This window comes from Oncorhynchus nerka, linkage group LG13 (assembly GCF_034236695.1).
Source record: "Oncorhynchus nerka isolate Pitt River linkage group LG13, Oner_Uvic_2.0, whole genome shotgun sequence".
Classification (NCBI taxonomy): domain Eukaryota; kingdom Metazoa; phylum Chordata; class Actinopteri; order Salmoniformes; family Salmonidae; genus Oncorhynchus; species Oncorhynchus nerka.
Window position 1 is genome coordinate 11,280,653 of NC_088408.1, and position 16,355 is coordinate 11,297,007.

General features: G+C 37.9%; 1 pseudogene; it reads right to left on the minus strand.

The window, feature by feature from the left end:
- The window catches only part of LOC115140370 (ryanodine receptor 3-like), a 310,457-nt pseudogene that overhangs the window by 207,517 nt on the left and 86,585 nt on the right, over positions 1 to 16,355 (minus strand).

Here is a 16,355-nt window from a genome sequence, read left to right on the forward strand (position 1 = left end):
ACTGAGATTAATAACTGAGATGAACTCAAATTTAGCCCTGATTAAACCTGAGGTCCCGGAGCCCTGGGAGCTCACCTCCTCTTTGAAAAGGTCCTGTCGTTTGATGAGAGATCTCAGCAGAGTCTGTTTCTCCTCATGTTCCAGTTCTGAGTCGGGATGTTTGAAATACTCAATGAGATCATCCAGCGTCTGCAACACCTCGTCAAAGTTAGGCAGAGACACCTCCACGTTCTTATCCCTTCCTATACTGTCAAGACCCCTAGGGAAGAGGGAGAGGGGCAGGGTTTGGGGAGAGGAAGAGTGAGAAAAAGGAGTAAGCAGAGAGGGATAGTGAGAGTGACATAAAACTTATTTACTGTTAATAGTCTACATTAATATCACTTATCCACAATGGTCGCAAACCATCTCAATTGTTTTAAAATTACATTGCGCAAATTCTACAGCAGATCATTTCAGAAATCAGTCAGTGGAAGTGAATCAACGGCAGGCTAATTCATGAGAACTAATCCATGCCTAATCACACAAAAGCAGGAAAATTGCATTCGGTTCTGCAGCTGCAATTGGATCTCTATTGCGCAAGTTCATGTGAATCGGCTTGTCGTTCAGTAGTATTCAGGAGCATTCAGTAGCATTCAGGAGCATTCAGTAGCCTTCCGGAGCATTCCGTAGTATTCAGTAGTATACAGGAGCACTCAGGAGCATTCAGTAGCATTCAGGAGCATCCGGTAGTATTTGGGAGCATTCAGTAGTATTCAGGGGCATTTAGTATTATTCAGGAGCATTCATTAGCATTAAGGAGTATTCCATAGTATTCAGAAGCATTCAGTAGCATTCAACTAGTTAATACAAAATTTGTCCAACCGTGTTCTGTATTTTCTGGAATAGATGACGGTCCTTAAACTATCTAGGTTACCAATGCAGCGCGCACACACACACACACACACACACACACACACACACACACACACACACACTGTAACTTCCGGTGCCGACAGAGATGGCCGCCTCGCTTCGCGTTCCTAGGAAACTATGCGTTTTTGTTTTTTTTTATTGCTTACATTAGTACCCCAGGTCATCTTAGGTTTCATTACATACAGTCGAGAAGAACTACTGAATATAAGATCAGCGTCAACTCACCATCAGTACGACCAAGAATATGATTTTCGCGACGCGGATCCTGTGTTCTGCCTTTCAAACAGGACAACGGAATGGATCCCATGCAGCGACCCAAAAAAACTACTCCGAAAAAGAGGGAAACGAGGCGGTCTTCTGGTCAGACTCCGGAGACGGGCACATAAAATTTGATTTGATTTGATTTGACACACACACACACACACACACACACAGCCCTACTTGATGAAGTGGCTGAAGAGGACAGTGGTGTTCCTGATGATGCGTACAGCCCGTGCCTCCTCGTGTTGACAACGCTGAAGGGTCAGACCGTCGTCCATGTGACCCTCAGCATGCAGACAGGCCTGTCTCGCAAATACACAACACACACATTATAGACAGACATTATTAGAAGTACAGACAGTACCACAAACAGGTATCTGTGCAACTCAATGTAACATGTCCCTTGTTACTAATTAATCACAGGCAGAGCCATATAGTGTACTTAGAGTGTTTTGAACAGTTTTCCAATTCTAGACATTCCGTTACATAGCATTGTTGAAATATTCCTCATGTAACGTTAATGGGGTTCTAACATGGCTGCCATAGAATGTTGTAGTGTCATGTAAATGCATCATAATGCAGAAACCACATTGGCCCAACTCTCTAAATACATGGTTCTGATCACATCCAATCAAGTGAGGTGATATATCAGCTGTCTGAGCTGTGAGTTGGCTTAGGTCTCCTCCTATCCCCCAGTTAGCTCCCACCCAGGCAGGATGTGGCTCCCACCCAGGCAGGATGTGTCAGGACACATGAGGCAGTCATTTAGATGTGATAATGAGAGAGGGATGGTGACAGTTAGTTACAGTTATCTTTTCTGAGAGAGGAGGGATCAATTCCTGTCTCTCTCTCTTCCTCCCCAGTCTCTTTTCCTCTCTCTCTCCCTCACTACCATCTCTCTATCTCTCCCTCTCTCTCCCTCCCCACCAGTACTTCTCTCTCTCCATCCCTCTCCCCTTCCCCACCAGCTCTTCTCTCTCTCCATCCCTCTCCCCTTCCCCACCAGCTCTTCTCTCTCTCCATCCCTCTCCCCTTCCCCACCAGCACTTCTCTCTCTCCATCTCTCTCTCTGTCCCTCCCCACCAGCTATTCTCTTTCTATCGAGCTCTCTATACCTGCCCACCACAGGGCTGCCAACGTTTGAGGAAAGCTTGGAGTGAGATTTGCTTTGTGAATTTCATTGTCCCCTGGCACAGTCCCTAGATGGGGGGACAAGGGGTCCTCCCTCAGGAAGATTTTCCTGCAATATTTTTTTGTAATTGGCTTAGGCCTATGGCCAGGGTGGAAAATTAGGTGTACTCAGGATGCTTTGAACATTAAATGTACATTCAAAATTCAACAACTTTGTTACTTTGAGATTTTGGGGGGATGAAATGTTAATTATGCTAATATTTTTAAGGGGACATATTTTTTAGGTGGTTTGACACTTTATTCAATAATTAAATGAGATAGGGAGACAGGGAAATGCTAGAAACAGTGGGAAGGTCGGAAGCAGGGATTGATCTTTGTTCTCAGGTGGAGAGTTATATGTGACATGTGCCAGGAGTTTTACCACCACTCCAAGGCTCTGCACAGGAATGTGTTTATTAATGGTTGATGGCAGTGGGTAACCAAATCATAGTTTGAAGTCTCCTTGTTCATAGACAGCGTTCAAGGTGAGGACACAAACATTCTGTATTGTTTTTATGTGGGTGAACTGTCTCTTTTAAATAGGTCTGGAAGAAAATCCTGCTTGCTCTCCAGGAGGGTTGGACATCCCTGATCTACGTTTCCCAAGTGATGGGTGTTTCAACATGTTCTTGTTATAACAATTTGTTTCTCAATCACCAGACCTTCAGGGGAAAAAACATCAAATGAAGATCAATATTCAGGTGGTTTATTCCTACTAGTTGTAGATTAATATTCAGGTGGTTTATGCCTACTAGTTGAAGATTAATATTCAGGTGGTTTATTCCTAGTTAATATTCAGGTGGTTTATTCCTAGAGATTAATATTCAGGTGGTTTATTCCTACTAGTTGAAGATTAATATTCAGGTGGTTTATTCCTACTAGTTGTAGATTAATATTTTATGGTGGTTTATTCCTACTAGTTGTAGATTAATATTCAGGTGGTTTTATTCCTACTAGTTGAAGATTAATATTCAGGTGGTTTATTAATATTAATATTCAGGTGGTTTATTCCTACTAGTTGTAGATTAATATTCAGGTGGTTTATGCCTACTAGTTGTAGATTAATATTCAGGTGGTTTATTCCTACTAGTTGTAGATTAATATTCAGGTGGTTTATGCCTACTAGTTGTAGATTAATATTCAGGTGGTTTATTCCTACTAGTTGTTGTAGATTAATATTCAGGTGGTTTATGCCTACTAGTTGTAGATTAATATTCAGGTGGTTTATTCCTACTAGTTGTAGATTAATATTCAGGTGGTTTATGCCTACTAGTTGTTAATATTCAGATTACTAGTTGTAGATTAATATTCAGGTGGTTTATTCTAGTTGAAGATTAATATTCAGGTGGTTTATGCCTACTAGTTGTAGATTAATATTCACTAGGTTAATATTCAGGTGGTTTATGCCTACTAGTTGTAGATTAATATTCAGGTGGTTTATGCCTACTAGTTGTAGATTAATATTCAGGTGGTTTATGCCTACTAGTTGAAGATTAATATTCAGGTGGTTTATTCCTACTAGTTGTAGATTAATATTCAGGTGGTTTTATATTCCTATTCTAGTTGAATTAATATTCAGATTAAGATTAATATTCAGGTGGTTTATGCCTACTAGTTGAAGATTAATATTCAGGTGGTTTATTCCTACTAGTTGTAGATTAATATTCAGGTGGTTTATGCCTACTAGTTGAAGATTAATATTCAGGTGGTTTATTCCTACTAGTTGTGGTTTATTAATATTCAGGTGGTTTATTCCTACTAGTTGTAGATTAATATTCAGGTGGTTTATGCCTACTAGTTGAAGATTAATATTCAGGTGGTTTATGCCTACTAGTTGTAGATTAATATTCAGGTGGTTTATGCCTACTAGTTGTAGATTAATATTCAGGTGGTTTATGCCTACTAGTTGAAGATTAATATTCAGGTGGTTTATTCCTACTAGTTGTAGATTAATATTCATTCCTACTAGTTGTAGATTAATATTCAGGTGGTTTATTCCTACTAGTTGAAGATTAATATTCAGGTGGTTTATGCCTACTAGTTGAAGATTAATATTCAGGTGGTTTATTCCTACTAGTTGTAGATTAATATTCAGGTGGTTTATATTCAGCCTACTAGTTGTAGATTAATATTCAGGTGGTTTATTCCTACTAGTTGTAGATTAATATTCAGGTGGTTTATTCCTACTAGTTGTAGATTAATATTCAGGTGGTTTATGCCTACTAGTTGTAGATTAATATTCAGGTGGTTTATGCCTACTAGTTGTAGATTAATATTCAGGTGGTTTATTCCTACTAGTTGTAGATTAATATTCAGGTGGTTTATGCCTACTAGTTGAAGATTAATATTCAGGTGGTTTATGCCTACTAGTTGAAGATTAATATTCAGGTGGTTTATTCCTACTAGTTGTAGATTAATATTCAGGTGGTTTATGCCTACTAGTTGTAGATTAATATTCAGGTGGTTTATTCCTACTAGTTGTAGATTAATATTCAGGTGGTTTATTCCTACTAGTTGTAGATTAATATTCAGGTGGTTTATGCCTACTAGTTGTAGATTAATATTCAGGTGGTTTATGCCTACTAGTTGTAGATTAATATTCAGGTGGTTTATTCCTACTAGTTGAAGATTAATATTCAGGTGGTTTATTCCTACTAGTTGATTAATATTCAGGTGGTTTATGCCTACTAGTTGTAGATTAATATTCAGATTAATATTAATATTCAGGTGGTTTATGCCTACTAGGTGGTTTATTCCTACTAGTTGAAGATTAATATTCAGGTGGTTTATGCCTACTAGTTGTAGATTAATATTCAGGTGGTTTATTCCTACTAGTTGAAGATTAATATTCAGGTGGTTTATTCCTACTAGTTGTAGATTAATATTCAGGTGGTTTATTCCTACTAGTTGTAGATTAATATTCAGGTGGTTTATGCCTACTAGTTGTAGATTAATATTCAGGTGGTTTATTCCTGGTTTATGCCTACTAGTTGTAGATTAATATTCAGGTGGTTTATGCCTACTAGTTGTTGTAGATTAATATTCAGGTGGTTTTATGCCTACTAGTTGTAGATTAATATTCAGGTGGTTTTATTCCTACTAGTTGTAGATTAATATTCAGGTGGTTTATTCCTACTAGTTGTAGATTAATATTCAGGTGGTTTATTCCTACTAGTTGAAGATTAATATTCAGGTGGTTTATGCCTTGAAGATTAATATTCTATGCCTACTAGTTGTAGATTAATATTCAGGTGGTTTATTCCTACTAGTTGAAGATTAATATTCAGGTGGTTTATGCCTACTAGTTGTAGATTAATATTCAGGTGGTTTATTCCTACTAGTTGTAGATTAATATTCAGGTGGTTTATGCCTACTAGTTGTAGATTAATATTCAGGTGGTTTATTCCTACTAGTTGAAGATTAATATTCAGGTGGTTTATTCCTACTAGTTGTAGATTAATATTCAGGTGGTTTATTCCTACTAGTTGTAGATTAATATTCAGGTGGTTTATTCCTACTAGTTGTAGATTAATATTCAGGTGGTTTATTCCTACTAGTTGTAGATTAATATTCAGGTGGTTTATGCCTACTAGTTGTAGATTAATATTCAGGTGGTTTATTCCTACTAGTTGTAGATTAATATTCAGGTGGTTTATTCCTACTAGTTGAAGATTAATATTCAGGTGGTTTATTCCTACTAGTTGAAGATTAATATTCAGGTGGTTTATTCCTACTAGTTGAAGATTAATATTCAGGTGGTTTATTCCTACTAGTTGAAGATTAATATTCAGGTGGTTTATTCCTACTAGTTGAAGATTAATATTCAGGTGGTTTATTCAGGTGGTTTATTCTACTAGTTGAAGATTAATATTCAGGTGGTTTATTCCTACTAGTTGAAGATTAATATTCACTAGTTGGTGGTTTATGCCTACTAGTTGTAGATTAATATTCAGGTGGTTTATTCCTACTAGTTGAAGATTAATATTCAGGTGGTTTATGCCTACTAGTTGTAGATTAATATTCAGGTGGTTTATGCCTACTAGTTGTAGATTAATATTCAGGTGGTTTATGCCTACTAGTTGTAGATTAATATTCAGGTGGTTTATTCCTACTAGTTGTAGATTAATATTCAGGTGGTTTATGCCTACTAGTTGTTTAATATTCACTAGTTGAAGATTAATATTCAGGTGGTTTATGGTTGTAGATTAATTTCCTACTAGTTGTAGATTAATATTCAGGTGGTTTATGCCTACTAGTTGTAGATTAATATTCAGGTGGTTTATTCCTACTAGTTGATTCAGATTAATATTCAGGTGGTTTATGCCTACTAGTTGTAGATTAATATTCAGGTGGTTTATTCCTACTAGTTGTAGATTAATATTCAGGTGGTTTATGCCTACTAGTTGTAGATTAATATTCAGGTGGTTTATGCCTACTAGTTGTAGATTAATATTCAGGTGGTTTATTCCTACTAGTTGTAGATTAATATTCAGGTGGTTTATGCCTACTAGTTGTAGATTAATATTCAGGTGGTTTATGCCTACTAGTTGTAGATTAATATTCAGGTGGTTTATTCCTACTAGTTGTAGATTAATATTCAGGTGGTTTATGCCTACTAGTTGTAGATTAATATTCAGGTGGTTTATTCCTACTAGTTGTAGATTAATATTCAGGTGGTTTATTCCTACTAGTTGTAGATTAATATTCAGGTGGTTTATTCCTACTAGTTGTAGATTAATATTCAGGTGGTTTATGCCTACTAGTTGTAGATTAATATTCAGGTGGTTTATTCCTACTAGTTGAAGATTAATATTCAGGTGGTTTATGCCTACTAGTTGTAGATTAATATTCAGGTGGTTTATGCCTACTAGTTGTAGATTAATATTCAGGTGGTTTATTCCTACTAGTTGTAGATTAATATTCAGGTGGTTTATTCCTACTAGTTGTAGATTAATATTCAGATGCCTAATATTCAGGTGGTTTATGCCTACTAGTTGTAGATTAATATTCAGGTGGTTTATTCCTACTAGTTGTAGATTAATATTCAGGTGGTTTATGCCTACTAGTTGTAGATTAATATTCAGGTGGTTTATTCCTACTAGTTGTAGATTAATATTCAGGTGGTTTATTCCTACTAGTTGAAGATTAATATTCAGGTGGTTTATGCCTACTAGTTGAAGATTAATATTCAGGTGGTTTATGCCTACTAGTTGTAGATTAATATTCAGGTGGTTTTCAGGTGGTTTATGCCTGTAGATTAATATTCAGGTGGTTTATTCCTACTAGTTGTAGATTAATATTCAGGTGGTTTATGCCTACTAGTTGTAGATTAATATTCAGGTGGTTTATTCCTACTAGTTGTAGATTAATATTCAGGTGGTTTATGCCTACTAGTTGAAGATTAATATTCAGGTGGTTTATGCCTACTAGTTGTAGATTAATATTCAGGTGGTTTATTCCTACTAGTTGGTGGTTTAAGATTAATATTCAGGTGGTTTATTCCTACTAGTTGTAGATTAATATTCAGGTGGTTTATGCCTTAATATTCACTTCCTAGTTGTAGATTAATATTCAGGTGGTTTATTCCTACTAGTTGTAGATTAATATTCAGGTGGTTTATTCCTACTAGTTGTAGATTAATATTCAGGTGGTTTATTCCTACTAGTTGTAGATTAATATTCAGGTGGTTTACTAGTTGAGATTAATATTCAGGTGGTTTATGCCTACTAGTTGAAGATTAATATTCAGGTGGTTTATTCCTACTAGTTGTAGATTAATATTCAGGTTTATGCCTACTAGTTGTAGATTAATATTCAGGTGGTTTATTCCTACTAGTTGTAGATTAATATTCAGGTGGTTTATTCCTACTAGTTGTAGATTAATATTCAGGTGGTTTATTCCTACTAGTTGTAGTTGTGGTTTAGATTAATTAATATTCAGGTGGTTTATGCCTATTCCTGGTTTATTCTAGTTGTAGATTAATATTCAGGTGGTTTATGCCTACTAGTTGAATTAATATTCAGGTGGTTTATTAATTGTAGATTAATATTCAGGTGGTTTATTTACTATTGTAGATTAATATTCAGGTGGTTTATGCCTACTAGTTGAAGATTAATATTCAGGTGGTTTATTCCTACTAGTTGTAGATTAATATTCAGGTGGTTTATGCCTACTAGTTGTAGATTAATATTCAGGTGGTTTATTACTAGTTGTAGATTAATATTCAGGTGGTTTATTCCTACTAGTTGTAGATTAATATTCAGGTGGTTTATGCCTACTAGTTGTAGATTAATATTCAGGTGGTTTATTCCTACTAGTTGAAGATTAATATTCAGGTGGTTTATTCCTACTAGTTGTAGATTAATATTCAGGTGGTTTATGCCTACTAGTTGTAGATTAATATTCAGGTGGTTTATTCCTACTAGTTGTAGATTAATATTCAGGTGGTTTATGCCTACTAGTTGTAGATTAATATTCAGGTGGTTTATTCCTACTAGTTGTAGATTAATATTCAGGTGGTTTAGATTAATATTCAGGTGGTTTATTCCTACTAGTTGTAGATTAATATTCAGGTGGTTTATTCCTACTAGTTGAAGATTAATATTCAGGTGGTTTATTCCTACTAGTTGTAGATTAATATTCAGGTGGTTTATGCCTACTAGTTGAAGATTAATATTCAGGTGGTTTATGCCTACTAGTTGTAGATTAATATTCAGGTGGTTTATGCCTACTAGTTGTAGATTAATATTCAGGTGGTTTATGGTTGGTTTATTCAGGTGGTTTATTCCTACTAGTTGTAGATTAATATTCAGGTGGTTTATTCCTACTAGTTGTAGATTAATATTCAGGTGGTTTATGCCTACTAGTTGTAGATTAATATTCAGGTGGTTTATTCCTATGCTAGTTGTAGATTAATATTCAATATTCAGGTGGTTTATGCCTACTAGTTGTAGATTAATATTCAGGTGGTTTATTCCTACTAGTTGTAGATTAATATTCAGGTGGTTTATGCCTACTAGTTGTAGATTAATATTCAGGTGGTTTATTCCTACTAGTTGAAGATTAATATTCAGGTGGTTTATTCCTACTAGTTGTAGATTAATATTCAGGTGGTTTATTCCTACTAGTTGTAGATTAATATTCAGGTGGTTTATGCCTACTAGTTGTAGATTAATATTCAGGTGGTTTATGCCTACTAGTTGTAGATTAATATTCAGGTGGTTTATTCCTACTAGTTGTAGATTAATATTCAGGTGGTTTATGCCTACTAGTTGTAGATTAATATTCAGGTGGTTTATTCCTACTAGTTGTAGATTAATATTCAGGTGGTTTATTCCTACTAGTTGTAGATTAATATTCAGGAGGTTTATGCCTACTAGTTGTAGATTAATATTCAGGTGGTTTATTCCTACTAGTTGTAGATTAATATTCAGGTGGTTTATCACTACTAGTTGAAGATTAATATTCAGGTGGTTTATCACTACTAGTTGAAGATTCTCGATATCATCGTACTCTACATAGACAACACATGATGCCTTTATGAGTTGTGAGTCCACCTATCATCTATACCAAGCATGTGCACAATACTAAAATGTCAACAATTATATTTGATTCCAGGAACATTTATTATCCATTGATTTGTGTGACTTATTCAAAAACTGTCCATGAATGGCTACAAAAATACAAAGACTCATATAATTAACTTTCAAAGACACAAGTAGGTATATCAGATTTCAAATATGTGATGATACTGGCAGAACTGGTAAGAAGTGGAATAATAGAATAGGTATGGGGAATAGCAGTAGAAGTGGAATAATATAATACGTATGGGGAATAGCAGTAGAAGTGGAATAATAGAATAAGTATGGGGAATAGCAGTAGAAGTGGAATAATATAATAGGTATGGGGAATAGCAGTAGAAGTGGAATAATATAATAGGTATGGGGAATAGCAGTAGAAGTGGAATAATAGAATGGGTATGGGGAATAGCAGTAGAAGTGGAATAATAGAATAGGTATGGGGAATAGCAGTAGAAGTGGAATAATAGAATAGGTATGGGGAATAGCAGTAGAAGTGGAATAATAGAATAGGTATGGGGAATAGCAGTAGAAGTGGAATAATAGAATAGGTATGGGGAATAGCAGTAGAAGTGGAATAATAGAATAGGTATGGGGAATAGCAGTAGTGTTGTTGCTGACTATCACACTAATTACATTGTATTTTAGCCAATTGTCAAGAATGAGACTTGGTCCACTGATCCGACTAAATACATTAAAAAGCGAATAAAATCACACGAAGGCAAGATGACATAAATCTGCCCCTACATGTAATTTTTTTAATTTATTCATAGTTACAAATCAGGTCACCCTGCAAAACGAACCTCCGAAAACATTCTGTAGGTCCGTCTGCAGCCTTTTGGTTGTCACAACCTAAATGCCAATCACCAAACGAGGGGACTAATGTAAGTGTGGATTAAATTGACTTTAGTACATGCTGTCAAAAGACTGCATTCTGCAATAGGGACAGGGAGTAACAGCAACCTAATTTAATATTTACATAACACAGCGCTACCATGCTGCTCTTTTTACAGTTTTAAAAACTCAGCGGAGAACGTTCCCTCCAATCAGCGCCACTCTAATCCAGAGGGGCGTTTCTTAAAAACATGCATCCAATCCCCTTGATCCTTTACTAGACCAATCATATGTTTCAATGTGTCACAATGTGAGGTGGCAAGACACGACAATGATAGAGGTTCAGCTCGTGAAGTTAAATTGAAGGCGCAGATGCTCCGATTTCAAAACGATTTGGAGCACAGTTGAAAAGTTAACGTAAAAGCAACGGTACTGTGAGAACGTGAGAAGAGGATCAAATGCGTGTCTCACGGCAAATGGGTGAGAGTTAGCAGCTCTGCAACCAGCACTTCTCTCTCCCTTCCCACCAGCTCTTCTCTCTCACTTCCCACCACCTATTCTGTCTCTCTCCCTTCCCACCACTTCTTCTCTCTCTCTCTTCCCACCACCTCTTCTCTCTCCCTTCCCACCAGCTCTTATCTCTCACTTCCCACCACCTCTTCTCTCTATCTCCCTTCCCACCAGTTCTTCTCTCTATCTCCCTTCCCAGCAGCTCTTCTCTCTCCCTTCCCACCAGCTCTTCTCTCTATCTCCCTTCCCACCAGCTCTTCTCTCTCTCTTTCTCTCTTCCTTCCCACCAGCTCTTCTATCTCCCTTCCCACCAGCTCTTATCTCTATCTCCCTTCCCACCACCTCTTCTCTCTATCTCACTTCCCACCACCTCTTCTGTCTCTCTCCCTTCCCACCACCTCTTCTGTCTCTCTCCCTTCCCACCAGCTCTTCTCTCTCACTTCCCACCAGCTCTTCTGTCTCTCTCCCTTCCCACCACCTCTTCTCTCTCTCTCCCTTCCCACCAGCTCTTCTCTCTCACTTCCCACCAGCTCTTCTCTCTCTTCTTTCCCACCACCTCTTCTGTCTCTCTCCCTTCCCACCAGCTCTTCTCTCTCACTTCCCACAAGCTCTTCTGTCTCTCTTCCTTCCCACCAGCTCTTCTCTCTCTCTTCCCACCACCTCTTCTCTCTATCCCTCTCTTTCCCTCCCCAGCTGCCCTTCTCTCTCGATCTCTCCCTTCCCACCAGCTCTTCTCTCTATCTCCCTTCCCACCAGCTCTTCTCTCTATCTCCCTTCCCACCAGCTCTTCTCTCTCTCTCCCTTCCCACCAGCTCTTCTCTCTCCCTTCCCACCACCTCTTCTCTCTCTCTTCCTTCCCACCAGCTCTTCTCTCTCACTTCCCACCACCTCTTCTGTCTCTCTCCCTTCCCACCACCTCTTCTCTCTCTCTTCCTTCCCACCAGCTTTTCTCTCTCTCTTCCCACCAGCTCTTCTCTCTATCCCTCACCTTCGCTCCCAAGCGGTCCTTCTCTCTCTCTCCCTTCCCACCAGCTCTTATCTCTATCTCCTTCTCCCTTCCCATCGCTTGAAGGTACCATGTTCACCTGTAAACAATAGTACCCAAGTATAAACACCATGGGACCGCACATCCGTCATACCGCTCAGGAAGGAGACGCATTCTGTCTCCTAGAGATGAACGTATTTTGGTGCGAAAAGTGCATATCAATCCCAAAACAACAGCAAAGGACCTTGTGAAGATGCTGAAGGAAACAGGTACAAAAGTATCTATATCCACAGTAAAACGAGTCCTATATCAACATAACCTGAAAGGCCGCTCAGCAAGGAAGAAGTCACTGCTCCAAAACCGCCATAAAAAAGCCGGACTACGGTTTGCAACTGCACATGGGGAGAAAGATCATACTTTTGGAGAAATGTCCTCTGGTCTGATGAAACAAAAATAGAACCGTTAGGTCATAATGACCATTGTTATGTTTGGAGGAAAAAGGGGGAGGCTTGCAAGCTGAAGAACACCATCCCAACCGTGAAGCATGGGGGTGGCAGCATCATGTTGTGGGGGTGCTTTGCTGCAGAAGGGACTGGTGCACTTCACAAAATAGATGACAACATGAGGAAGGAAAATTATGTTGATATATTGAAGAAAAATCTCAAGACATCAGTCAGGAAGTTAAAGTTTGGTCGCAAATGGGTCTTCCAAATGGACAAAGACCCCAAGCATACTTCCAAAGTTATGGCTTTAGGACAACAAAGTCAAGATATTGGAGTGGTATTGTTATGCATGCGTGTCCGGGCTGTGTGCCAGTAGTTCAAACAGACAGCTTGGTGCATTCAACATGTCAATACCTCAGTACAAGTAGTGATGAAGTCAATCTCTCCTCCACTTTGAGCCAGGAGAGATTGACACGCATATGATTACCATTAGCTCTCTGTGTACATCCAAGGCCCAGCCACGCTGCCCTGTTCAGAGACAATTGCAATTGTCCTAAGTCCTTTTTTTGTGGAACCTGACCACACGACTGAACAATAGTCAAGGTGCGACAAAACTAGGGCCTGTAGGACCTGCCTTGTTGATAGTGTTGTTTAAAAGGCAGAGCATCGCTTTATTATAGACAGACTTCTCTCCATCTTAGCTACTACTGCATCCATATGTTTTGATCATGACAGTTTACAATCTAGTGTTACTCCAAGCAGTTTAGTCACCTCAACTTGCTCATTTATTACAAGATTTAGATGAGGTTTAGGGTTTAGTGAGTGTTTCGTTCCAAATACAATACTTTTAGTTTTAGAAATATTTAGGGCTAACTTATTCCTTGCTGCCCACTCTGAAACCAACTCCAGCTCTGTGTTAAGTGTTGCAGTCATTTCAGTCGCTGTAGTAGTTGACATGTATAGTGTTGAGTCATCCACATACATAGAAACTCTGGCTTTACTGAAAGTCAGTGGCATGTCGATAGTAAAAATTGAAAAAAGCAAGGGGCCTAAACAGCTGCCCTGGGGAATTCCTGCTTCTAACTGCATTTTATTTGATATGATGCCGCTAAAGAACACCCTCTGTGTTCTGTTAGACAAGTAACTCTTTATCCACAGCATAGCAGGGGGTCTAAAGCCATAGCACATACGTTTTTCCAGCAGCAGACTATGATCAATAATGTCAAAAGCTGCACTGAAGTCTAACAAGACAGCCCCCACAATCATTGTATCATCAATTTCTCTCAGCCAATCATCAGTCATTTGCGTAAGTTTTGTGCTTGTTGAGTGTCCTTCCCTATAAGCATACTGAAATTATGTTGTCAATTTGTTTACTGTGAAATAGCATTGTATTTGGTCAAACAATTTTTTCCAGAAGTTTACTAAGGGTTGGTAACAGGCTGATTGGTTGGCTATTTGAGCCAGTAAAGGGGGCTTTACTATTCTTGGGTAGTTTAATTACTTTAGCCTCCCTCCAGGCCTGAGAGCACACACTCTCTAGTAGGCTTAAATTGAAGATGTGGCAAATAGGAGTGGCAATATCGTCCGCTATTATTCTCAGTAATTTTCCATCTAGATTGTTAGATCCTGGTGGCTTGTTATTGTTGATAGACAACAATAATTTTTTCACCTCTTCCACACTGACTTTACGGAATTCAAAAGTACAATTCTTGTCTTTCAGAATGTCACGTCCTGACCTTAGTTCCTTTTTTATGTTTCTATTTTTGTTTGGTCAGGGCGTGAGTTGGGGTGGGCATTCTATGTTTTGTTCTGTGTGTTATAGTTCTATGTGTTTGGCCTGGTATGGTTCCCAATCAGAGGCAGCTGTCAATCGTTGTCTCTGATTGAGAACCATACTTAGGCAGCCTGTTTTCCCACTATGGGTTGTGGGTAGTTGTTTTCTGTGTCTGTGTTTTCACCATACAGAACTGTTTTGATTTTCATTTCTTTCCTTCACTTTGTTATTTTGTATTTTTTGTGTTCTGATATCATAAATTATCATGGACACTTACAACGCTGCATTTTGGTCCGATCCTTCCTACTCATCATCAGACGAAGAAGAAGTTTGTTACACAGAATTTGGTCCGATATACTTGGCTGTGTAGTGTCAGCATTTGTTGCTGGCATGTCATCCCTAAGTTTGCTTATCTTGCCAAGTAGTTTGCAATATCAGTGGATTTGTGATGAATGAGCCATCTGATTCAATGAATGAAGGAGCCAAGTTGGATTTTTTTCCAAGAATTTCATTTAAGGTGCCGCAAAGCTTTTTACTATCATTCTTTATATAATATATTTTTGTTTCATAGTGTAGTTTATATAATTTTTTTTTTAGTTTAGTCACATGATTTCTTAATTTGCAGTACGTTTGCCAAACAGTTGGGCTGCCAGACTTAATTTCCTTATGCCGCACCTTTTGCTCGTCCCTCTCAACCATACCATTTTTCAATTCCTCATCAATCCAAGGAGATTTAACAGTTTTTACAGTCATTTTCTTAATGGGTGCGTGCTCATTAGTAACTGGGATAAGTACTTTCATAATGTGTCAAGTGCAGCATCTGGTTGCTCCTCATTACACACCACAGAGCAGCAATTATGATTTACATCGTCAACATAAGAATCACTACAAAACCTCTTATACACTATATTAGGCCCAGCCTTTGGAACTTTGGTTTTCCTATACATGGCTATTTTATTGTGATCACTACATCCTATGGATTTGCATTCATCTTTAAAAAGCAAATATCTGCAGAGTTAGTAAAATGTGATCAATACATACTGATGATTTAATTCCTAGGCTGTTTGTAACTACCCTGGTAGGTTGACTGACAACCTGATCCAGGTTGCTGGCAGTGGTTACAGTCTGAAGTATTTTCCTGAGTGGGCAGCTTGATAAAAAGCCAGTCAATATTTAAATCACACAGAAAATATACTTCTCTGTTGATATCACATACATTATCAAGCATTTCACACATATTATCCAGATACTGACTGTTAGCACTTGGTGGTCTATAGCAACTTCCCACCAGAATGGGCTTTAGGTGAGGCAGATGAACCTGTAGCCATATTACTTCCAACAGTATTTAACATTAGATCATCTCTAAGCTTTACAGGAATGTGGTTCTGAATATAGACCGCAACACCTCCACCTTTGGCATTTCTGTCTTTTCAGTAGATGTTATTACCATGTATTGCTACCACTGTATCATCAAAGGTATTATCTAAGTGAGTTTCAGAGTCAGTATACGAATGTCATCTGTTACAAGCAAGTTATTGACTTCATGGACCTTGTTTCTTAGGCTACATATGTTGATATGGGCTATTTTTAGCACTTTTCTGGGTTGCTTGATGTTTTTAATGATTTACTGGGAAGCTTATCAGAAGTAGACTTACTCATGTTATTTACATTGGAGCTGATAGTGCAGGGTGAGCTGCATAAAGTGGTCTTCCATAGAGAGGCATACTTACAGTAGTAAACAGTGCAGTGATTTCATTGGCCATAGACCTACAGTACATCTCATTTTCAAGTTAACTTCAAGAATCAATGTACCCATTTACCCACAATATAACCCATAGATACCTCATGGGCTTATGGCGTACCTCATCAGAACCTAAAATATAAGCTTA